At 40.9% G+C, this 24,640-nt stretch overlaps 2 long non-coding RNA genes across 3 annotated transcripts in view; both read left to right on the forward strand.

Moving 5' to 3' along the window:
* The window catches only part of LOC122465827, a 318,656-nt gene that overhangs the window by 2,680 nt on the left and 291,336 nt on the right, over window positions 1-24,640 (forward strand). The window lies entirely within an intron of this gene.
* On the forward strand, window positions 6,758-18,784 carry LOC122465828. Its single transcript, XR_006290918.1, has 3 exons — window positions 6,758-6,768; window positions 13,030-13,034; window positions 18,605-18,784. It is a non-coding gene; the product is annotated as an uncharacterized LOC122465828 (long non-coding RNA).

The following is a 24,640-nucleotide window of genomic DNA, read 5'->3' on the forward strand; positions in this document are numbered from 1 at the left end:
GCAAAGGAATTTTAAATGGTCAGAATTCAATGAAGGCTATTACATTAGCACTCTGTCCTAACTTTCATATAATTGTTCTCTCTTCTGCCTGACCTGCTATTCAGCAATGGCCACTCCTCTCCTCACCTTTCAGAGAAATTGTGCATTCAGTTATGGTGTAGGCATCTGGAACTTTCTGCCACCTTATGAAACAGTTTTGTGCTGTCTTGTGTGAGTGACACTGTGTTACTTTAGTGTTGTGTTATATGCGGATCAGAATTATCCATCTGGACTATTAATTGAGTTAGCAGCTATTGGCACCGACGGGGACTTAACTGGGATTTGGGAGGGATCGGGACATGAATATACTCAAGCACTATCCTCTTTTGACTGCTGGCTCTGTCTTCCTCCAGTTGCTATTTATCACAGTTTTCTACCTGTCCCAGCTCCTATGAGGTTCCAGTCCCAACATTATTGTTCCAGCAGCTCTTCTCTTCTGTGGTGCTGACTTGTATCAGAAGTCCATGGTAACTGCCAGACTTTTTTTGGACAGTCTAGCTGTTCTTGCATTGTCTTGGAACTTGCTCACTCATGCTGAGCCTCTTTCTTAGCTCATTCTCCATCCTTCCCTTTCTTCCAGTGGGAGGAAACTATTTCAGGTAAGTGCACCAGTAAGAAATTGCTTATATGTGGCCTTGCTAGTTTCTCAGGTTGGACGCCGTGTGGCTATGTCTTTAAAGAGATGGAGAAGAATTTTTTTTTCAAAAGTAATTAAGTGATTTTTTTTTAGGTGCCCAAATTCTTAGCTGCTTAACGTGAGGTTCTTTTACAAAGCTTGATTTTCTAAAAGGGCTAAGCACTTACCCACTGAAAAGCAGGGTAAGTCACCTTTTAACGTGCCCCAAGTTGGATTCCTTAATCACTAGTCATGTTTTACAATATTAGCCACACAGGTCATATCCGATTGACTGGTATTTTTAACGGTGTGCTTCCTTCAAAATTACTATCTGACTTAAGATGCAATAAAATAATAGTATTTAAATGTGTGAGCAGCCTTGTATTTCATATTTAAAAAATAAGCAAAAAAACCTTTACATCTATTTTCTCACGTAACATGCAGAAAAGAGGGAGTAAAGATGCCAAGCAATTATAGCCAGAGGAACAAATCAGACTGCTTCACTTAAAGTATTGCATAATACCACAGAATTTTTCTTCCTGACAATGCCCTGCATTAAATGGAAATCTTATAAAGTCATAGTTTGTTTTTGTTTTTTTTAATTCTATTGCAGTTAAGAGAGACTTGAGCATCCTGATTACTGCTAGGTGGAACTTTAGATAACATGGCAGCCAAAAGTCTGCCTTTTCATTTAATATATTTGGAGACCGAGATTAGCCTCTGTTTTTTTTTTTTTTAAATAATAATAAAATAATGGATACCGTCCAAGTGTGAGCTGGCCCTTTAAGATGTGCCTGCCACCCCAGGTGAAGGGAATAAGTCCAAGTGTTATGTGATTCAAGCATATGATTTGGAACCAGGCCTGCTGGGAGATATAATGAGCAGCCAGAGATTAGGGAGATAAAGGTGCAGGACAGATACATGAGCTGGTCTAAACAGAGACTCTCCTTAGCACCCAGCCAGATTCCTTGACTCCAGGGATCCCGAGTCAACTAGGAAGACTGGAGTACAGAGCGCGACTCTGCTAGAGGAAAGACTCATCAGAGACCGGACTAAGCCCCTTGCAGCAAGAGTTGTGAGCCAGCTAGAAAAGCTGGGTATGAGTTCCTGTATTAAAGTTGACGACAAATCACTACCTCTTGGGGGCTGGATCTACCTGACTCATGCCAGTTACGATGATGATACTGAGGAGTCCAAGAGGGAGAAACTGAAGCCACAGATGGGCCCAAAGCCAGACTGGGAAAGTCTCCGCTACAAATATATTTTGAGCCTCAGTTACCTAATCTTGAAGGAAAATTGACTAGAGTAAGTGGTTTCCTAACATAACATCCTGATCCACAGTGCCTAGTGGGAGTTGACCACAGCAGAGAATATTCCCCTCTATCTTGAAATGTCCCATGTGTGCCTCCATTGTAATAGTATGGTACCTTTGCTGTTTAAGGTTGAGCACACTGGCATGGTTTGGGCTGTATCTTTTCTGTGCTTGGAGGAAATTAGTTTTCAGGGCTGTCAATTCAGCAGTATTGAGATGCACTAGATATGGGGGAGGAGACTTCAAAAATGAAGAAAAATCCTTCAAAATCTTTGACTCAGGAAAAAACTAAAAACAATCCGAAAAGATAAAGCAAGAGCTAACCCTCCCACACACAGTAAGGAAGGATGTGATATCACAACTGCTAAAGTGGACATTGGACGAGTATGCAGTTTCTATTAATTTACAGAATTCCTGTGGAAAAGCTAAACTGAAGAAAGAAATAGAAACCTATAGTGACCGAAGGAGTGGGGAGAAGGTGCTACAGCAGATGGAAATTCCAGTACATTGCTTACAGTAAAGACAGTAATGCTTTTTTCCCCCTTACGTACTCCAATGCAGAGAAGAGACTCTATCCCCATGAGGTGGGATTCTGTGTAGGACAGAGAACAGGTTGTTGTTTTATTGCCTGACTATTCAGGTGGCATTGAAGGACAGAACATGTCTTCTGAGACTTTGACAAGCCGCTGCTGGAAGAAGTGTTTAGAAAAAAGCTTTGGGTAACAACAGAATGTGAAGAAAAACAAAGATTGACAGTCTAAACTTTTTTTTCTTTCTTTCTTGGTTTGATTATTGACCTCATTGCTATTTCAGAAAATATGGAGTGCCACTTTGGGGTGCCTGGCTTTATGCAGCCTCTAACTAGACAACAAAACCAGCTGTTAGGCAGGAATTGTATTAAAATGTTAAGCAGGACTTACAGACTGATGGTATATATTACAGATGCAATCTGAATTGTTATTGGGCAAATACTAACTCGGTGCCTGAGTCTCATAGTTCAATGAAATGGATATTTGGTAGGAGTCAGATTTTTTTGTAAGGGGATTTGATTAGGGTTTTTTTGCGGGGGGCGGGGGGGAGGGAGCGGGGAGAGGGGTTTTTGTTTGTTCCGCTTGTGGCTCTCATCTAGTTACTTATGTGGGTGTTGTAAAAATGATGACAATAAGCAGTGATGGGTAAACCTGGCAAAGTGTATGGTTTCTTGGTAGAAATAACTAGTTCAAATTTACAAATATTTTCCTGTAAATGAAACTATACAGTGGGTCAGTATTGTATCTGTTTCATAAGGATCCTGATCCAAAGTTTGCTGAAGTTGATAGATACATTCACTCTTCCAAGGCCCATTGAAGTGAGACCCTAGATTCTCCTTCCCATTACTTCTCATTTCACCACTCTTTCACCCTTCAGTGTTGCCTACTAGGTAGACCGCTGGGTTGGAACTCAGGAGACCTGGGTTTTATTCCCAGCTCTGCCATTGGTCAGTTGGTTGACCTTAGGCATCACTTTGTCTCTCTGTACCTCAGTTTACCTTTCATTAAAAATGGGGGGTACTGTGACCTGATACTGTGACCTCCTTTTGTGAAGTCCTTTGAGATCTACTGATGAATGCTATATAAGAGCTAGATTGTTTGTTTGTTTTTCTGCTTTTGGATTCCTTTCCTCCTTCCTGCACTATGTGCTCTCTCTTAACAATGCAAATCCAATTTCAATTGTCACACTTTATATCCCTCAATGTTCCAATTGGTTCAAAAACAGGCAAAACAAGTACACCCATCCGAGCCATGCAAAACAAATTCTCTGAAGTGGCAATACAATGCAGACAGACATGCTTGGCTGTGGGACTGGCATTACGTATTTATATGCATTTGGTAATGTGCCTCCTTTGGGTGTATATGATTGGTATGTGTAGTTTTGAACACGTTGTCCCATTAATATTGTCTAGATCAAAATATGGAACAGTGGGCTCAAAATATGCATCTCCTAAACATCTAGGCATGATCACTGTATTTTATGTTTAAATTGTGAAACTGAAATATCCTGTACCCTGGTACCTGGCTATACTGGTTTTGGTAAGTTTTAGCTCCATGACAAATACTGGGATTTTGATTCTTAGTTCTGAGTGGAATGAATCTAGATTTTTGAAGTCTCAAAATTTCCCTTGGGATGGAAATTGTCTTTTTTTTTTTCACCCTGTTCTCATATTGAATTAATTAAACTTGATAAGATAAGAATAGGAATCTGTGAGTGTGTGGTGTCCGGCTGACTTATGAACCTTTTATTGTTTGTTCTATTCTTCCCGCTACTTACAGACCTGTTCTCCAAAGTGAGAACAAATAAGTCCATTCTCTGCTGCTTCTTCTCCCTCCTGCCCTTCTGAATTGTTAGGGTGGGAAAATGTAAGGGACTCTTTTGAGAGATCAGTGCTTGTTTCTACTGTTCCTTTCTCAGTCTCTTACAGTTACATAAGTTAGATAGAAAAGTCCTACTAGGTCATCCAATGTCTCTTCTTGTCAATACAGTTCCCTGTGGTATGTATGATTTTTTTTTTTATGTACAGATATATTGTCTGTACAATTAGAGGTCTTTCTGTTCTGGGAGCTCTCAACCTGCCTCTCCTTTCTATTTCTTGGTGCGATCACCAAAGTCTTTCACATACTAATATAGAACCACAATTTTTTTTTGAATATTATTTATATCTTGTTCTGAATGTCAGAAGGGCCCAATTCACTTCTTGATTACACCAGTGGAGGCCAAAAATAATTCTGTTGATACTAGTGACCTTACAATGGTGTAAAGGAGAGGGGAATCAGGCTTGGTATATTTTAGAAGCTCTGTTGGCTGCTAGTCTTGGATCAGCTTGAAATTACTGCCAGTAAAATTATGAATATTTCTTTAAAGGCATAGAAATGTAGATCATTTATTTGGACTTAAATTATTTTTCCAAATTCCTGCTGAAGAGTAAACACACTTTGTAAATATTAATGTGTTCTTAAGCTTTGAAGAGGTTTTTTTTTTAAATCAGAGCTTTAAAATCCAGCAAATAGTTTGCTAAGATTTTTAAAGACTCTTCATGTTGCTGGGAAGTCCCAAAATACACACTATTTATTTCCAGGATACACAAACTGTAATTTAAGGTAACATAATTAGGGATGAGTTCTCAAAGAATGCTGCTATTTCCCCCGTCTTTATTTAACCTACATAATAAATGTGGTGTTGTATCCATCTTGGCCCCAGAGAGACAAGGTGGGTGAAGTAATATCTTTTGTTGGACTAACTTCTGTTGGTGAAAGAGACAAGCTTTTGAGCTACTTCAGAGCTCTTCCACCTTGTGGCTCATAGTAAATATGAGGTGGTTCTAAATCAAATCCATAGTGAGCTACAGTTTGTGCTGTAAATGTATTCCATGTAATGTCATTTATTCATCTCTAATCAGAAGGGACCACAAAATAGTATTCCAGTTCATAAATGTCCTCGGGCAATACATAAATTTGCGCATGAATCAGGGAGTGTTTATAATAATTATTCAGATGTATATTGACTCTCCTATCAGTGAGGTTCAGATGTTGGAAGAGATCTATGTAAAATCAATATAGTTAGTTTTCTCTTACTATAGATGGAGCTGGTAGCACTGCCTGTCGTTGTGATTGCCCACCACTTCACACTATAAGACCCTGTTGTCAGACCCTGTTATAACTTTTAAACTTGTTGTGTCTCTCTGTTGAGCTGAAATTTTTTTTAAAGTTCCACTTAAAATTGTTCTGCTATTTTCCAGTTCAAAGTGAAGGAAAATGAGATTTCAAAGCCTTTCCATTTCTGCATCAGGACAAAATTGAGACCGTTTGAATTTCTCCCCGCCCCAAAAAGAATTCTAGGTGTGCTACTCTAGAAGCAGAGACTTGAACGAGAAAAAAAATATTTCTCAAACTCCCAACCAGCTCTACCACAGGGAGATTGTGCATGCTCCATCATGAGGCTACGGGGCTGAGCAGGACACACCTTGCAATTGCTTCTCCCAGACACTGCTGTGGCACCAAGGAACTGATCCGAGAATACTCTGATTATTACATTTTCCAAAGGACCTGTGTCTCATTCACTGCACATGATGGACTGTATTCAGGGGGATGAATCAGTGTGTACTATTATTACTGTCATCTATAGGACCACTGCCTCATTCATTTTGGTAAATGAGCAGGAAGAGAGAAGATTGTCTCCTGATTAAGGCAGCTTAATGCCATCATGGAGAATTGGATTCTATCCCTGTTTCTCACCCAGAGTTCCTAGGTCATGCTGGGCAAGTAATTTAAACTAATATGTTCACAGTTAGCCACTAATTCTGTGCTCCTAATTTTCTGGGTGCCTAGTTTGGAACACCTAGGAATGCATTTGCAGTAGTGCTGAGCACTCATGACTACAACTGAAGTCAATTGGAGCTGAGCATTTTATAGATTTTTTTTTTTTTTTACATATTTTGAAAGCAAAGGACTCTGGAAAATCAGGGCTAAGGTGTTTCAAGTTGGTCATGTTTGAAATATTGTCTTGAATTTCTGTGCCTCCATTTTCCAGCTGTAAAATGGGGGATAATATCACCTAATCTCACAGGAATGAGACGCTAAATTTATTAATGTGTGTGAAGCATTCCAATACAATATTGAGAGCACCATAGAAACACCTAAAAGGAAATTAATCACTTCTATTCTGATCTGGGTTTGTGCAGAAAATCAGGCTGGTGCCATACATTGAATGATGAGAATAAAGCAAGATATTCAATAACTACTTTCTAATTTAACATCTGTCCCATTGAGTCCCGTGGGAAAATGGTATATGCTTATGTAAATGCTGTATTGTAATACATAGGCAAAATGGAGTTGAATTAAGGTTGCAAAGTAATCTTCATTCTAACATTTTTTTAACTTTGGAGTGCTTGACTTTGCCACCTTCATGTTCTTAAGAATTTTTTAAATTTATATACAAAGATTCCAGGAATGTTGTTCTGTTTCACTCAGAGACCTACAATGTCTGAATCAGTGTGAAGTGATGGAAACAGCTACAAGCAGGGTTGAGAGCTCTTTTTGTTCAGAATATCATCAGGTTGAATCATCACTGGGTCTTGTGGTGTTAGCATCCCATTATTAAGTTCTAAGCCACTTTCAACTTTTTTACAGTTGATTTTATGAATTACACCTATGTGACAGCACAGGATTTCAGCTTCTGCTTGGAATACATTTCAAGGAAATTGTACTGCTGTGGCTAGAAAAATGATTGAATGGCTGCCATATAAGCCTATTTGACACTGAAGGGCCCTTTGCAGAGAGGGGAACTGTATACCTGTATAAAACTTTTTTTTTTCTATTGCTAATTGGCAAAACTAATTAAATGCTTGTGTTTATTTCCATTCACTCTGTTTTACACAGCTTCCTTAAAATAAATTTAGCATTGCTCTTCTGCTGCCACAATTTGGAGTCCGTTTGAATTCAAAGGGACTACTCATATGCTTAAAGTTAAGCAAGTACATAATAAGTCTTTGTAGGATTGATGCCCTTAGGCTTTTATTTGTGTCGTCCAGGAGCCCTTGGACCTTCGTCTGTCCTTAAGACTTTTTTTTTTTTCTGTTTATACACTGTATATAAAATACAGTGCCAGTCACAATGGGGTCCTGGTCCATGACTAGGGTTCCTAGATGCTACGGTAATAGAAATAATTAATAATACCTGTAGTTTCTCTGCTAAAGACCATAGGGCTTACTTTTTGTGTGGCTACCTCTAAATCTGCTTTGGGGCTAATACAACCTCTGTATTGTCTTGCTTGGTCTAGGACTTCTGCCTTGTCCGTTAAGAGCTTCAATTAAAGAGCTACATGCAAGAAGCCATTTGCAGTGTACAGGTTTTATTGGCCCTACAAAATCCACAATCTATGGTAAATATTCTTACTGGCACTTTATCTGTCTATATACATGTAAATAGTTATCTCTAACTTAGAGCATTCTTCACCTGTTTCCTAATAAATAACTCCAAAAATAATTTGATAAGTGACCAGAGGAAACAAAATTACTTATGTTCCATCTGGAGGAGTTCAACCTACAAAGTATCAGAGTGGTAGCCATATTAGTCTGTATCCACAAAAACGATGAGGTGTCCAGTGACACCCTGAAGACTAACAGATTTATTTGGGCATAATGTGTTGGTCCCAAGGGGGGAGCTCAGATACAGTTAGTGAAGCCACACCAGGTGCATCAGTATAACCGGTTTTATTGCCAAAGTACAATAAGCCTCCCAGCCTTTATGCATTACTAAATACATGCTTTCCAGCAACCAACCAAGCAAGTAAGAATCAATGCTTACACCCTTTCTGCTAAGGACAGTCCTGGACCCTCCTGCCTTGTCCTTGAGGGCTCGTAGCAGGCGCTGCTCCAGAGTGGGGAATTCCTGGGCACCCACAAGGCCAGGGTCTGCAGGTGAGACTGTTCGTCTAAGGCAATTTGCATAGCTGCTTTTATCGTTATCCCCTTTTAAGGGGGGTATTCACCCACAAGCAGGCTCTGGCAGGAAACACTATCGCTTCCTATTCTCACACTTTACAGTCGTGGTCCTCACTTATTTCTTCACTTGTTTGCCTAGTTGAGTGGCTGCAAGCCAGCTCGGCCAGTCAAAGCCAGTTCACTACTAGCTCCCCCGCGAACCATGCTGTAACAGCCCAAGGTAATTTGCGGTCAGCCCCAACACTAGCTTCCATGGGTAAAAAAACACTTCTTTAGATGCTTGGAATGAAAATTACAGATACAGGCATAAATATACTAATACACTAACCCAGGAACCAATCCCTGTAAAAAACCTCATTGCCAACTCTGTCCCCATATCTACTCTAGAAGACCCAACCATATGAACCACACCATCAGGGGCACATCTACTAATGTGATATATGCCAGCAGAGCCCCTCTGCCATGTACATTGGCCAAACGAGACAGTTCCTACATAAAAGAATAAATGGACACAAATCAGATATCAGGAATGGTAACATACAAAAGCCAGTAGGAAAACACTTCAGTTTTTGCAAAAAGAAAAGGAGGACTTGTGGCACTTTAGAGACTAACACATTTATTTGAGCATAAGCTTTCGTGAGCTACAGCTCACTTCATCGGATGCATGCAGTATATTTTCCACTGCATGCACCTGATGAAGTGAGCTGTAGCTCACAAAAGCTTATGCTCAAATAAATGTTAGTCTCTAAAGTGCCCTGGCTGGGATGATTTAGTTGGGGATTGGTCCTGCTTTGAGCAGGGGGTTGGACTAGATGACCTCCTGAGGTCCCTTCCAACCCTGATATTCTATGATTTTAAGTCCTCCTTTTCTTTTTGCGGATACAAACTAACACGGCTGCTACTCTGAAACTTCAGTTTCTCTGGACACTCAATAACATTTAAAAGTAGCTATTCAACAAACAAACAAAAAAAACTTCAAAAACAGACTTCAAAGAGAAACTGCTGAGCTACAATTCATTTGCAAACTTAACACACCATCAATTTGGGCTTGAATAGGGACTGGGAGTGGCTGGCTCACTACAAAAGCAATTTTCCATCTCTTGGTATTGACACCTCCTCATCAGTTATGGGGAGTGGACCACATCCACTCTGACTGAATTGGTCTTGTCAACACTGGTTCTCTACTTGTAAGGTAACTCCTTTCTCTTCATGTGTCAGTATATTTTATGCCTGCATCTGTAATTTTCACTCCATGCATCTGAAGAAGTGGTTTTTTTACCCACAAAAACTTATGCCCAAATATATCTTAGTCTTTAAGGTGCCACCTGACTCCTCGATGTTTTTGTCAACCTACAAAGTATGGAATAGGGACAAAATTAAGCAAGACTGTTGTAAATTTTTTTTTAAATCTAACTTCACTTTAATGGATGATCTATTAGCTGGCATGCAACAGTGGGCACTTTCTATGAGAAAACAAAGATTGAAAATACGGAATTTATTTTAAAATTCATTTTTTATTGCAAAAATCACATAAATAGGAAATCATTTTACTGTGTATTTGACCTCAGGTCACTGAGAATGAATTGCTTCAGATTTTATAAAATTAAAACAAAAATGAAGTGGGACTTCCCTTAAGTCTTCTAGCAGTTTTATTAGCCTAAAATATTCTGATTCTAGCAGAAATTGAATCTGAACATGACCAAGAGCTAATCTGAAAACACTTCAAGTGCTCATAAAAGATGCATAAAATGGAGTACTTGTACTGTATCACTGACAAAGTGAGTGTGTTTTTCATTAAATGGAACATGTGGCCATGACATTTGTGTCACCACTTTAGGGTGTGTGTGTGTCTATATATATATATATCAAGCTACTGTGCAATCACAAATTACCATAGCAGAATTATTGCAGTGCCATAATTTGAGACTAGTGGGAACTAGGACACAGTTTGTGTATAAAAAAGGTATCTTTTTAAAAAGGCATCTTTTAAAAAGTGGAAGTCAAATTCTAGTGAGGTAAATAGAAAGGAACATAAACACTGCCAAATGAAGTGTAAAAATGTAATGAAAAAACCCAAAAAGGAGTTTGAAGAACAGCTAGCCAAAAACTCAAAAGGTGATAACAATGTTTTTTAAGTACATCACAAGCAGGAAGCCTGCTAAACAACCAGTGGGGACCCTAATCGATAAAATCATTGCAGAGAAACTAAATGAATTCTTTGCTTCAGTCTTCACGGCTGAGGATGTTAGGGAGATTCCCAAACCTAAGCCATCTTTTGTAGGTGAGAAATCTGAGGAATTGTCACAGATTGAAGTGTCACTAGAGGAGATTTTGGAATTAATTGATAAAATTAACAGTAACAAGTCACAGGGACCAGATGGCATTCACCCAAGAGTTCTGAAAGAACTCAAATGTGAAGTTGTGGAACTATTAACTATGGTTTTAAAGGACAGGTTACAATCAGCTTCTGTACCCAATGACTAGAAGCTAGCTAATGTAACTCCAATATTTAAAAAGGGCTCTAGAGGTGATCCCAGCAATTACAAATCGGTAAGTCTAACGTCAGTACCAGGCAAATTAGTTGAAACAATAGTAAAGAATGGTTTCAGAGTAGCAGCCGTGTTAGTCAGTATCCACAAAAAGAAAAGGAGTACTTGTGGCACCTTACAGACTAACAAATTTATTTGAGCATAAGCGTTCGTGAGCTACAGCTCATTTGATCGGATGCATGCAGTGGAAAATACAGTGGGGAGATTTTATACACACAGAGAACATGAAACAATGGGTGTTACCATACACACTGTAATGAGAGTGATCAGGTAAGGTGAGCTATTACCAGCAGGAGAGAAAAAATACCCTTTTGTAGTGATAATCAAGGTGGGCCATTTCCAGGAGTTGACAAGAACGTGTGATGAACAGTCGGGCGGGGGGGAATAAACATGGGGAAATAGTTTTACTTTGTGTAATGACACATCCACTCCCAGTCTTTATTCAAGCCTAATTTAATAGTGTCCTGTTTGCAAATTAATTCCAATTCAGCAATCTCTCATTGGAGTCTGTTTTTGAAGTTTTTGTTGTTGAAGTGCGACTTTTAGGTGTGTAATCGAGTGACCAGAGAGATTGAAGTGTTCTCCGACTGGTTTTTGAATGTTATAATTCTTGACATCTGATCTGTGTCCATTTATTCTTTTATGTAGAGACTGTCCGGTTTGGCCAATGTACATGGCAGAGGGGCATTGCTGGCACATGTCATATATCACATTGGTAGATGTGCAGGTGAATGAATCTCTGATAGTGTGACTGATGTGATTAGGCCCTATGATGGTGCCCCATGAATAGATATGTGGACACAGTTGGGCTTTGTTGCAAGGATAGGTTCCTGGGTTAGTGTTTTGTTGTGTGGTGTGTGGTTGCTGATGAGTATTTGCTTCAGGTTGGGGGGCTGTCTGTAAGCAAGGACTGGCCTGTCTCCTAAGATCTGTGAGGGTGATGGGTCGTCCTTCAGGATAGGTTGTAGATCCTTGATGATGTACTGGAGAGGTTTTAGTTGGGGGCTGAAGGTGATGGCTAGTGGCGTTCTGTTGTTTTCTTTGTTGGGCCTGTCCTGTAGTACGTAACTTCTGGGTACACTTCTGGCTCTGTCAATCTGTTTCTTCACTTCAGGTACTGTAGTTGTAAGAATGCTTGATAGAGATCTTGCAGGTGTTCGTCTCTGTCTGAGGGGATGGAGCAAATGTGGTTGTATCAGAGAGCTTGGCTGTAGACAATGGATCGTGTGGTGTGGTCTGGATGAAAGCTGGAGGCATGTAGGTAGAAATAGCGGTCAGTAGCTTTCCAGTATAGGGTGGTGTTTATGTGACCATCGCTTATTAGCACCGTAGTGTCCAGGAAGTGGATCTCTTGTGTGGACTGGACCAGGCTGAGGTTGATGCTGGGATGAAAATTGTTGAAATCATGGTGGAATTCCTCAAGGGCTTCTTTTCCATGGATCCAGATGATGAAGATGTCATCAATGTAGTGCAAGTAGAGTAGGGACATTAGGGGATGAGAGCTGAGGAAGTGTTGTTCTAAGTCAGCCATAAAAATGTTGGCAGGCTGTGGGGCCATGTGGGTACCCATAGCAGTGCCGCTGATTTGAAGGTATACATTGTCCCGAAATGTGAAATAGTTATGGGTGAGGACAAAGTCACAAAGTTCAGCCACCAGGTTTGCTGTGACATTATTGGGGATACTGTTCCTGATGGCTTGTAGTCCATCTTTGTGTGGAATGTTGGTGTACAGGGCTTTTACATCCATAGTGGCTAAGATGATATTTTCAGGAAGATCACCGATGGATTGTAGTTTCCTCAGAAAGTCAAAAGTGGTATCTCAAAGATAGCTGGGAGTGCTGGTAGCATAGAGCCTGAGGAGGGAGTTTGCATAGCCAGACAATCCTGCTATCAAGATGCCAACGCCTGATATGATGGGGCATCCAGGATTTCCAGGTTTATGGATCTTGGGTAGCAGATAGAATACCCCTGCTCAGAGTTCGAGGGGTGTGTCTGTGTGGATTTGTTCTTGTGCTTTTTCAGGGAGTTTCTTGAGCAGATGGTGTAGTTTCTTTTGGTACCCCTCAGTGGGGTCAGAGGGTAAAGACTTGTAGAATGTGGTGTTGGACAGCTACCTAGCAGCCTCTTGTTCATATTCCGACCTATTCATGATGATGACAGCACCTCCTTTGTCAGCCTTTTTGATTATGATGTCAGAGTTGTTTCTGAGGCTGTGGATGGCATTGTGTTCTGCACGGCTGAGGTTATGGGGCAAGAGATGCTGCTTTTCCACAATTTCAGCCCATGCACATCGGTGGAAGCACTCTATGTAGAAGTCCAGTCTGTTGTTTCGACCTTCAGGAGGAGTCCACCCCGAATCCTTTTTTTTTGTAGTCTTGGTAGGAAGGTCTCTGGGTTAGTATGCTGTTCAGAGGTGTTGGAAATATTCCTTGAGTCGGAGACGTCAAAATAGGATTCTAGGTCACCACAGCCACATCATGTTCGGGGAAGGGAGGGGGAAGGGCAGAAGGAGAGGCCCTGAGATAGGACAGATTCTTCTGCTGGGCTAAGCGTATAGCTGGATAGATTGACAATATTGCTGGGTTGGTTAAGGGAACCACTGTTGTGGCCCCTTGTAGCATGTAGTTTAGATAGTTTAGTGTCCTTTTTCTTTTGTAGAGAAGCAAAGTGTGTGGTAAATGGCTTGTCTAGTGTTTGTAAAGTCCAGCCACGAGGAAGTTTGTGTGGAAGGTTGTCTTTTTATGAGAGTATCCAGTTTTGAGAGCTCATTCTTAATCTTTCCCCGTTTGCTGTAGAGGATGTTGATCAGGTGGTTCCGCAGTCTCTACGTAAAAGAATAAATGGACACAAGTCAGACGTCAAGAATTATAACATTAAAAAACCAGTCGGAGAACACTTCAATCTCTCTTGTTACTCGATTAGACCTAAAAGTCTCAATTCTTCAACAAAAAAACTTCAAAAACAGACTCCAACGAGAGACTGCTGAATTGGAATTAATTTGCAAACTTGACACCATTAAATTAGGCTTGAATAAAGACTGGGAGTACACAAAGTAAAACTTTTCCCCCATGTTTATCCCGCCCCCCTACTCTTCCTCACATGTTCTTATCAACTGCTGGAAATGGCCCACCTTGATTATCACTACAAAAGGTTTTTTTCCCTCTCCTGCTGGTAACAGCTTACCTTACCCGATCACTCTTGTTACAGTGTGTATGGGAACACCCATTGTTTCATGTTCTCTGTGTATATAAAATCTCCCCACTGTATTTTCTACTGCATGCATCCGATGAAGTGAGCTGTACCTCACGGAAGCTTATACTTAAATAAATTTGTTAGTCTGTAAGGTGCCACAAGTACTCCTTTTCTTTTTAATAGTAAAGAATAAAATTGTCAGACACAGAGAAGAACATAAATTGTTGGGCAAAAGTCAACATGATTTTTGTAAAGGCAAATCATGTCTTACTAATCTATTAGAGTTCTTTGAAAGGGGTTAACAAACATGTGGACAAGGGGGATCCAGTGGACATAGTGTACTTAGATTTCCAGAAAGCCTTTGACAAGTTCCCTCACCAAAGGCTCTTCTGCCAATTAAGTTGTCATGGGATAAGAGGGAAGATCCTTTCATGGATTGAAAACTGGTTAAAAGAGAGGGAACAAAGAGTAGTAATAAATGGTAAATGTTCAGAAGGGAGAGGGGTAACTAGTGCTGTTCCCCAAGGATCAGTCCTAGAATCAATCCTATTCAACTTATTCATCAATGATCTGGAAAAAGGGGTAAACAGTGAGGTGGCAAAGTTTGCAGATGATACTAAACTGCTCAAGACAGTTAAGACCAAAGCAGACTGTGAAGAACTTCAAAAAGATCTCACAAAACTAAGTGATCGGGAAATAAAATGGCAAATTAAATTTAATGTGGATAAATGTAAAGGCATGCACATTGGAGAAAATAACCCCAACTGTACATACAATATGATGGGGGCTAATTTAGCTTGAACTAATCAGGAAAAAGATCTTGCAGTCATCGTGGATAGGTCTCTGAAGACGTCCACGCAGTGTGCAGCGGCAGTCAAAAAAGCAAACCAGATGTTAGGAATCATTAAAAAAGGGAAAGAGAATAAGATGGAGAATATTTTATTGCCGTTATATAAATCCATTGTATGCCCACATCTTGAATACTGCGTACAGATGTGGTTCCCTCATCTCAAAAAAAAAAAAAAATACTGGCATTAAAAAAGGTTCAGAAAAGGGCAACTAAAATGCTTAGGGATTTGGAACAGGTCCCATATAAGGAGAAATTAAAGAGGCTAGGACTTTTCAGCTTGGAAAAGAGGAGACTAAGGGGGGATATAATAGAGGTATATAAAATCATGAGTGGTGTGGAGAAAGTGAATAAGGAAAAGTTATTTACTTGTTCTCATAATATAAGAACTAGGGGCCACCAAATGAAATTTATGGGCAACAGGTTTAAAATAAACAGAAGCAAGTTCTTCACACAGTGCAGTCAACCTGTGGAGCTCCTTGCCTGAGGAGGTTGTGAAGGCTAGGACTATAACAGGGTTTAAAAGAGAACTGGGTAAATTAATGGAGGTTAAGTCCATTAATGGCTATTAGCCAGGATGGGTAAAGAATAGTGTCCCTAGCCTCTGTTTGTCAGAGGATGGAGATGGATAGCAGGAGAGAGATCACTTGATCATTACCTGTTAGGTTCACTCCCTCTGGGGCACCTGGCATTGGCCACTGTCGGTAGACAGGATACTGGGCTGGATGGACCTTTGGACCTGGACCTGACCCAGTATGGCCATTCTTATGTTCTTTTGTAATAGTTTGAAGTCTTAAGACTTGTATATAAAAAGGGCAGTCTGGCATGGGACTGACAGCTCAGTTATGGGTATTATTTTTTCTCCATCTTGCCTCCAGAGCCAAAGAGACGGAGGTGTCTGCCCAAGGAGGACAAGAGTTTTTTGTCAGTTTAGGGTATCAGAAAATTGGAACGATATGTCTGATCAAGTTCATTTTAGAGCTTAAGTGTTTAAAAATGGAACCTTCAAACTCCTTTCACACCACCATCAGCAGCCAGTAGTGGTAGTGATCCTTTGTCCACTTTGACATCACTCTTGGCAACAAATGTCGTGCTCGCTACAGGCAGCCAACGTACCACTGCAACACAATGCAGCATATTTCACTATTGTTGACAATGAGATAATTCAACTTTTTATTGGATAGTGGAGTTTTTCATGTCACCTCTGTAGGCTGCTCTAGCCACCACTTTATTAGAGACAGAAAGATTCCATAAAATCTTCCTCCCATCCAATTATGAGTGATGACATTAGACAACAGATAAGCTGAAGGATGTGTGTGTTAGGCTCCTGCTAGACAAATTGTGATAAAGATGCTGAACTCTCCCAGGAGAGATAAGATTACATACAACTATATGTCAAAGAATCCTGTGTTATATAAATATCTGATAGCAGAATAAGCTTACTAAATTAAAGCAAACCATTCTAACAAATGACAAAATACAATTATCTAATTTCTTAAAGAGCAAGCTTGTTGCATTTGCTCACACTATTTATCGACTTTATTTATATATAATATAACACAGACAGGAAAGGAATAACACTTGTCAGAGAATGACACAAGCAAAATCCCTTTTGCCTGGGATGTGCAGAATGGCATATAGGAAGAGCAGTGCTGATGAAGCTATGTTTTTTTTTTTTAAATCATGGCCACTAAATTGGGTGGCAACAATCCTACAAGGCAAAAAGAGAAAACATTAATGTAAAATTATTCTTCATCAAAGGGTGGCAAGTTGACTTGATGTTTGAATGATCATTTAATTTTCTTCTCTGCAGGCTGCCAAACCTTCCTTCTCTAATGTTAGAATTCCTTCTCTTTCCCAAAGTGATAAGACACACCAGATCCTGCTTCCCTTAATGTCTATGACAAAACTTCCATTTACTTCAATAAGTCCCTTTTCTAAAGCCCAGGATAACAGCTAGTGAGCATAGTCCTCTTCACTCTGGGCTCCTATCAGCGTGTATAATCACCATAGCACACATATATACAGTGGTACTTGGTGAGAATAGAACTTCAACTTGCATAATATTCTACACTGAAAAAGCAGAACACACAGTGGTGGAGGAAGAAACCTGCATGTCATTGTGCTGTTACGTGCTGGCGCTTGTTTCATCAAGTCTGGTACTGAATGCTGGTGTCTCTTGGGAGCACTAGCCATGGTGCTTCAAAGGTCAAACAGCTCTAACCTAAAACCATGCTAGCCAAGGTAACAAGACCTGTTAGACCATTTTTTAAAAATTTTTATATGGCCAGAAAGGACTTTATGATCATCTAGTCAAACCTCCTGCATAACAGGCTGCATCCAGTAGTCTCTGCATCAAGCCCATAACTTCTGTTTGAGATATATCATATTTCTGAAAGACTACAGGAAACTAATTCACAATATCCATAGTAAGGTATTCGAATAATTACTTATCCTCACTTAAAAATGTGCGCCTTTATTTGTAGCCTGAATTTATCAAGCTTCAGTGTCCAGTCACTGGATCTTGTCATGACCTTTTCTGCTAGATTAAAGAGCCATCTAACATCAGAAATCTCTTGACCATAGGTACTTGTAGACTGTGATCAAATCATCTCTTAATCTTCCTTTAGATAAATTAAATAGATTAAACTTCTTAAGTCTCTCTCTAAAAGGGCATGGTTTCCAGACCTTGAATCATTCTTGTGGTTCTTTTCTGAATCCTATTCAATTTTTCAGTATCCTTTTTGAAGTATGGACACCAGAACTAGACACAATATTCCAATGATGGTCTGTCTAATGTTATATATGGAGGTTGTGAAGTTCCCCTGGTGTTATCTGGACCAGTGATCTCCTAGGTCACTCCAATCCTCAATTCTGGGAGCCAGCCTTACCCTGCTCCGCTGTGAGAACCCCCACTCCCAGACTGTTCACGCACAGCCTCTAGCATGTAAGCTGCTCCCAGCTACGTGAGTGAGCACTTTTGGCCAGCCGCTGCTTGGACTGTGCAACCAAATGACACTAGCCAATAGGAACCTCAGACACAACCGTAGGAACCTCAATCTTGCCGTGTCCAGTTATGCCTGCTGGCCACTGCAAGCTTATATGAGTTCATCAATTTAACAAAGAAAGTGATATGTACCAGGCTTGTTATCCCAAGGGGAGTCTGACACACTCCAAACCAAACGGACTGTTTCAGGTAGAATAAACAAACACATTTATTAACTACAAAAGATAGATTTTTTTTTAAGTGATTATAAGTCAAAGCACAACAAGGCAGATTTGGTCAAATTAAATAAAAGCAAAACTCATTCTAAGCTGATCTTAATGCTTTCAGTGCCCTTACAAACTTAGATGCTTCTCACCCCAGGCAGGCTGGTTGCCCATCAGCCAGGCTCCCCCTTGATCAGCGCTTCAGTCACATGGAGGTGGAAAAGAGAGAGCATGGCAAGTGTCTCTCCCTTTTTATCACGTTCTTTCTTCCCTCTTGGCTTTTCCCCCTGCCCCTTCATAGTCAGGTTAACATTACCTCATTGTAGTCCCAGACTTACCAAGGGAAGGGGGTGACTCACTGGAGAGTCCAACAGATCCTTTGTTGATGCCTAGCTCAGGGTCCTTTGTTCCTGAGAGGCTGGGCTGGATTTGTCCCATACATGCCATGATGAGGTGTGAACTGCCCCTCTGTTCTTGGAGAGTTTTGCCTGGGCTTGTTTTAAGCCATGAAGACACGTTTTCAGACTCATAACTATATACATGAAATTACTACCTAGAACATTACTATAACAACAATGCTCAGTGTATCATGAGCCTTTCAAAGACACCCGACAGACAGACTTTGTATTGGATACCACACAATCATTTTATAAGGATGAACATGGGGGTGCTGGGTGTTCCCCTGAGTTATAGAGTGTCACAGAGGTATGCTCCTCTGTACTACTACTTGATATTTCCCTTGCTTATACATCCATAGATCGCATTAGCCTTATTAACTTACAGCATCACACTGGGAATTCATGTTCTATTTGTTGTTTACCCCAAAGCCATTTCAGTTTTGATGGCTTCCAGGATACTGTCTCCATAATGAATACTCTATGTTGTTTGTTCCTAAATGTGTGACCTATGGTTTGGCTGTATTAACTAGTGTTGCTCAAATTACCAAGTGATCTAGATTGGTTTGTATAATTGACCTGGCCAATCATTATTTAGCATGCCACCAGTTATGCCTTCTGCAAATTTTATCAGCAATTCTCTTATTTTCTTCTGGATTACTGAAAGCTATTGAATAGTTTTGGGGCAAGAATAGATCCCTTTGGAACCTGACTGGAAACTCAGTTTTCCATTTACAATTACTTTTTTGAGATCAGATAATCTAGCCATTTAATTTTAATCCACTTAACATAGCCCACATTAACTTTATATAATGCCAATTTTATCAGAATGCCATGCAGGACAGCTTTTCAGGATGCTTAACAGATGTCTAAATATGTTATGGCAACATAATTACTTTTTTGGATCAAACATATATGATGCAATCAAATTTCTAAATCAAATTTCTTAAAAAGAGCTATTATCCATAAAACCATGTTGATTGCCATGAATGATGCTACCATGATTTCATTCTTTACTGATTGTGTCCCATATCACTCTTTCTTTTATATTGAATGCAATGGATGTTGGGTTAATTGGCTTATAAGTACCAGGGTCATCCCCGTGACAGGTATGACTAACAGACATATCTTTTTGAGACTATTGTTTCAACTTTGTAAAAGATTCACTGCATGTTTGTGAGCTAGTTATTGTATGCTGGCTAGTTACATGTATGTGTGTGTGGCATTAAGGTCTATCCAGGAACTAAAATCAGGGGTGGATAATTACTGCAAACCCTGGAACTTGTAAATAACTCAAGAGAAGCACTCACTGAAATGAATTACATGTGCTGGTTCAGACAGGGTTCAAGTGGCCCAGGAGACAAAGAGCAAGCTTGAGGTATAAAGCTTGAACTGACTGAGCCCCAGTTTGAGGCAACCAATGGACATGAACCTTTTCCCAGGTGGGAAAGGTACAAAACCTGCTGAAGTGTTGTGGAAAGGCTGTGACCTACCAGACCCGGACGTGGAAGATGGGAAACTTCTGGTAAGTTTAGTATGCATTTAGGCCTTTTATTGTCTCTGATTTTGTCCTGAAATAAATGCACGCTGCTTTCGAAGAGTAATTTGGTTACTTGTAACTGCTGAAATACACTGTTCATAGACTTCTGAAAGAAAACAAACTGTGTGTGCTGAGCTAGGTCAGACCTGCTGGGATAATCACAGGGATTTGCAGGAGGCTGGGGCCTAAATCCTTTGTCTTGAGGAAGAGAGAGGTGGGTCCTTGCCAGAGCAAGGCGATGGTTAGAGGCCTGAAACTTAAGACGACATCCCATGGGCAAACCACAGCAAGCGTTAGAGGTGCATTTACCCTGAATCTGGAAATTCCATTTACCCTTCCAGTAGCCCAGTGTTCCAAGTTTCCCAGCATTCTGGTATAGTTAAGGAAATGCTTCTTATTGTTCTTAACTCTACTGGCCATAGATTTCTTTTCATTCATACCTTTTTAGCCTTCTATATCAATTGTCTTTATCTTCTAATTACCAATTTGTACTCATTGCTATCAATGCCACCATTTCTCCATTTGTTGAATTGTTTTAATTTTTAACTGCAACTTTTCACTTCCCAGAATATTCTTAACCAGAATATTTTTTTAAAATTTTAATAAGTTTTCTTATGTCACTGTGGAATTGTTTTGGCTTTTGGGAGCATCTAATAAAACATTCTTAAACTCCCAACTGTCATTCACATTTTTGTTTGAATTTTTCCTCCTACTCACTTTTTTCTCATGTTTACTTTCAGCTTTGGGAAATTAACCCTTTCAAAGCATGATGTGCATATGTATTACTGTGAAATTGGGTTAAATTAGGTACATCCAAAGTGAAATTGGGTCATGATCACTTATGCTTAGACAATCATTAAATATTTAGTTCAGTGATTAATTCATCCTCAGCTGACAGAATAAGTCTAATATAGACTTGTCCAGCTGCCCTATCAATGCAGGACTTTTAAAATACAATATAGTTTGTAGTACTTTATTCATTCTCATTTCAAATGTCTTCCCTGATGGAATTTCCACCACTCCTCTTAGAAGGTTATTTCAGCTAGTAGAAGGCTTTCCCTGATTAGTCTTAATTAAAACTGAATTACACTTATTACTATGCTAAAGCATGCCTGATCCTGCTCACTCACTTTATGGTATACCATTCTTCTCTGTATTGGATCTTTATACTCTTTGAATTATTTAGAATGTGGAGAATGAGAGAGTTGTGCAGTATTTTTTATGAATGCCCTATGCCCCTCAGATTATTGGTTTGATATTAATATGCCTTCCTTTCAGGAGTTAAATCAAAGGAGGGTTGTCAAGAGAGAGCAGCAGGAAACAACAATGGCAAATGTAAGACGCCTGAGATGAACAGCTTCAAGGGCATTGAGTTAATAATGACTGGGCCGTCTACTGAGAAGTAGCTACTATCTGGTTCTATCAAGACAGGCATAGTTTAATCTTCCTAAGGCTGGTGCCTAAACCTAAAAAGTGCTGACCTCCGTGTAAGGGGAGCCCTTATGTTGTTGCCCCCTTACCAACATTCAGTGGGGGTGTTTTAGTTGCTAGCTCCCAGTACTAAAAAGGGGGAAGGGTCGATGGGGAATCAGGATCCTGAGACTGACAGCCCCCAGGAACAATTGGGAGAGGCCAGTGAGAGTCAGCCTGAATGACGGGTGGGCAGGCTAATCAGGGAGTCAGGAGGCCAGGGAGGTCCCGTCCTCCATGTGAGCTGGAATTGCTTGGGTCAGACAGAGTGGGGCGGAGCTAAGGAGAAAGCAGGGGCCCAAGCTGAGCAGGGGAGTAGAGCTGGGCCAGATCCAGAGAGAGCAGACCCTGTCCTGGGAGCAGAGCTGCAGCCCCAAAGCCAGAGGCACAGCCCAGAGAGAGCAGACTTGCCCTGGGAAGAAAGCTGCAGCAACCAGAGCCAGAGGGGCCAGAAAAGCAGCCCATGAAGCATGTCAGTGCTGGGAGTAGAGTCACAGAAGCAGCCTGCAGAGCAGACCTCTCCTGGGAGCAGAGCTGTAGGAGGCAGAGGGGCCAAAGAAGCAGCCCAAGGAGCTGGAGGCAGAGCAGCAGCAGCAGTGCTGAGATAGAGTGGAGCTGGAGCTGGGGCTGGAGCAGTCCGGAGTCGGGTGACGTGAGCAGCTGGGGAGAGCGATGGGGGACCCTGGGCAGCGGGCCCAGCACAGGGAGACGCCTCAGCCAAGAGGCTCTGCAGGCCAGGCTTGGATCGTAACCCCAACAGGGCGGGGGCGACACTGGAAAGAAGGGTCCTACCACTTAGAGCCTGAGAGCGTGTGGCCACCACCAGAGCAAGTGTCCAACCCACAGTATCCCTGCAGCACAGCCAGGGCCGGAGAAGAAGGCCTGGTACTTACAAGGAACAGACTGTGAACTTCCCTGACATTCCAGAGACACTGTTTGTGATGTTCCCTGCCACAGAGCAGGGTGATGTGTTTCCTTTAACCTTTCCCATTTTTCCTTATTCTTTTAAAAATTAATTGTTGATTAAATAACTTGCATTTGCTTTAACTTGTATGTAATGGTCAGTGGGTCAGAGAAGTGCCCTTACCCTAACCCCTTTCCTAGGTGACTACACCAGGGTTGGGGGTCAAGCCCCCCAGGAATCCTGGGCCCAGCCCTGTTGGGGTTACGAGGTCTCTGCCAGACAGGAGAGTGGAAGGGGAGCCCTCAAGGGCAGGGAGATCACTGGGTAAAGGAAGTGGGAGTGAGGACTCAGATCCTTTCACTAGCCCACTTCACCAGGGTAGTGCAGAAGCCAGGAAAGTTCCCCACAATAGCGGGACTATTCCCCCGCTTACATCAGGAAGGAGAGAGAAGTGGATTGTCAGCAGACTAAGGATGACCCTCAAATGGACTGACACAGTCAGACAGAGAGAGACAGACACTGGGACACCTAGCAGGCAGGCTGGCTCTCCCAACCCAGAGATGGGAATGAGCTGGCCTTATCTGAGCTATGTATAAATACCTTAGGTAAGGAAAGATGCATGTAAGAGTTTTTTGTTTTATCCCCAGGCCCTGTGGGCCTTGTACTTGTTAGGTTGAAAAAAACAAAATGAATTATTTAAAGAAGTTGTTTTAGAGTAACTTTAATCATCTGCTGTTATGGACTCCTAGAGTGGGGGGAAAGGGGCTTTCAGGTGCTAAAGTCTGCTGCACCTGCTGCATTAATATGCAGCCCAGAGATCCAGTCTGCATGTCTCTGCTCAGGATGAGGTACAAGAAGCCAGGCCTGCTCTTGCCTAAGCAGTGCACTTGAGAAGGACCGAAAGTGGTCTAAGATGCGGTTTGCCCTATAACATGACACTAATACTGTATGTATTTGTTATGGTTTTTCCTCATAAATGATCCTTTACCCTTTTAAAAATTAGTTGCTCTTTGAATAGCCCAATATTGTTTATCTCCCTTACTTTGGTTTCCAGAATTTAGTTTTTCAGATGTGAGGTCAAACTTTTAAAAGTGACAAAGTCCAATTTTAATGAGCAAACCTCAGGCTCCTGAGTGCCTAAGTCACTTTGGAAAATGGGACTTGGGTTCCTAAGCAAGTTAGGCACTTCCAGAAATTATATCTCTTATCTCACTAGAGATGTATAGAGAACATCCTCTCCTGGCTTTGTTCTATGAGGAATCTGAATATTCAGACTTTGTTAGATTTCTGATGCCATATTCTATTGCAAATTCATACTGTTTTATATTTCCTATCCACTAATATTTGTAGCAATCTTTTGACATAATGCTTTCAGAGGGTTTCCATCTCCCCAATATCTGTTGAATTATTTCCCCCAGTTACATTGTACTTACCAAATCTGAATCCCATTTTGTTTCCATCTCCTTTTTTCTAATCTCTCTGTACTTGTTTGTCTTTTTATGCCCTCATTGGCATTCACAACTGTACTTTCTTTATTATCTGGGAATGCAATTTACATGCTATTTACCCTGAACTTCATATTTTAATGAAGATGCTAAATAAAACCAAACCTAACACTAATCTGTCATTCCACTAGACACCACCTCCAACTCATTTACCACCATTAGAACAGAGGGGTTTACTGGGTTAAAAAACAAACCTGGATACTTTAATAAAAAAAACAACTGAAATAATTTTGGCCCCATTTATATCCACTTTTTTTGTTTTAGGGTGTGTCTACACTACAAAATTAGGTCAAATTTATAGAAGTTGGTTTTTTAGAAATCGTTTTTATATAGTTGATTGTGTGTCCCCACACAAAGTGCTCTAAGTGCATTAACTCAGCGGAGTGCTTCCACAGTACCAAGGCTAGAGTCGACTTCCGGAGTGTTGCACTGTGGGTAGCTATCCCACAGTTCCCGCAGTCTCCACTGGCCATTGGAATTCTGGGTTGAGATCTCAATCCCTGATGGGGCAAAAAACATTGTTGCGGGTGGTTCTGGGTACATGTCATCAGGCCCTCGCTCCCTCCCTCTCTGAAAGCATCGGCAG

The sequence above is a fragment of the Chelonia mydas genome, chromosome 1 (assembly GCF_015237465.2).
Source record: "Chelonia mydas isolate rCheMyd1 chromosome 1, rCheMyd1.pri.v2, whole genome shotgun sequence".
NCBI classification, from domain to species: domain Eukaryota; kingdom Metazoa; phylum Chordata; order Testudines; family Cheloniidae; genus Chelonia; species Chelonia mydas.